Genomic DNA, 1,316 nt, shown 5'->3' on the forward strand with positions numbered 1-1,316 from the left:
CGGAGGGTGGAAGGATCCTATCTGTTTGAAACTTGTTGGATTTTATTGTGATTCTTTTTGACAAAAACACAGTTCTGTAGTAGCAGTAGTATAACTACACAATACGAGTCAGTACTGCAGGTATTTGACTAATGAGTTTTTCTTCTTTTTTTTCTTTTTGTTTCCCAAAAATACTTCACTGACATGGACATGGAGTTCTGGAGCTGGATTCAAAAACAAAATAATAATTATTGATGAAGGTTTTCATTAAATCTTCCCTTTTTATATTTAACTTATATTTGAAGCATAAAATGAACATATATTTACACCACAGGTAGAGCAGGAAAAATACAGTAATAAATATATAAAGCTGCAGATCAGACTGTGAGTGAGCGGCTGTATGAGGGGGGACATGTGGGAGACAGGGACAACGGGGGAGGGAGGTGCAGGGTGTTATATAACATAAAAGTTCAAGTTAATAAAAAACAACTTTTAACCCTTTATTCACTGATCTGTTTTTCTTGGGACTAGTGAATCTATTTGATTGGACCAGGACTGCACACAGGTTGACAGACAGAGTACTGTGTACTGTGTACTGTGTACTGTGTACTGTGTACTGTGTACTGTGTTGAGAACAGGTTCCTGCAGAACACCAGCGCCACCGTCAGTCAGCTGACAACAACAGTCGGACTCAGACTACAGACTTGGTTGTTGTCTTCAGTCAGCGCATATTTATGGAGGAAGTCTGTCTCCTGCGCCACCTGGTGGTTAGAATAGAATAGAATAGTCTTTATTGGTGCTTGTCCTACAACAAGAAGATCCAAGTTTGATCCTCGTCTCCAGCTGCCCATATATCCCCACACCCCGCTCATAGATGTAGACACCACAGAGATGATGTGGTCTACTCTAGTCCACCTGATTCACACACCTGGTACCAGAAGACCCTCAGAACCAGGGCCTGGTGGTGACTTCCATTTCCATGACAACATAAAGACACCCCAGTAGAACAGTTCTACCCAGCAACCACAGAGTTCTAACACAGTCGGACTTCTGGACCTGATGAAGAACTCAGCAACCAGCTGAAGTCAGGACCAGGCCTGCCCTTGATCCAGCAGTGGAAGGTAGAACTCATCTCCTCACCCTTATATCATCCAGTGACTTTTTACTGCTTCTCCCCCTCCCCCTCCGTCTCCCCCTCCTATTGGGCCACAATTTGGCTTATTACATACAAAATAAAAAATACTCCCTTTGAGCCGCGCGGCAGCAGAGCAGCCACCATGGCAACAAACTACTTCAGGAAACTTCCGTACAGTATTCCAGGCCGTTCATTGGCCGAC

Source organism: Cynoglossus semilaevis, chromosome 5, assembly GCF_000523025.1.
Source record: "Cynoglossus semilaevis isolate Cse_v1.0 chromosome 5, Cse_v1.0, whole genome shotgun sequence".
Lineage (NCBI taxonomy): Eukaryota > Metazoa > Chordata > Actinopteri > Pleuronectiformes > Cynoglossidae > Cynoglossus > Cynoglossus semilaevis.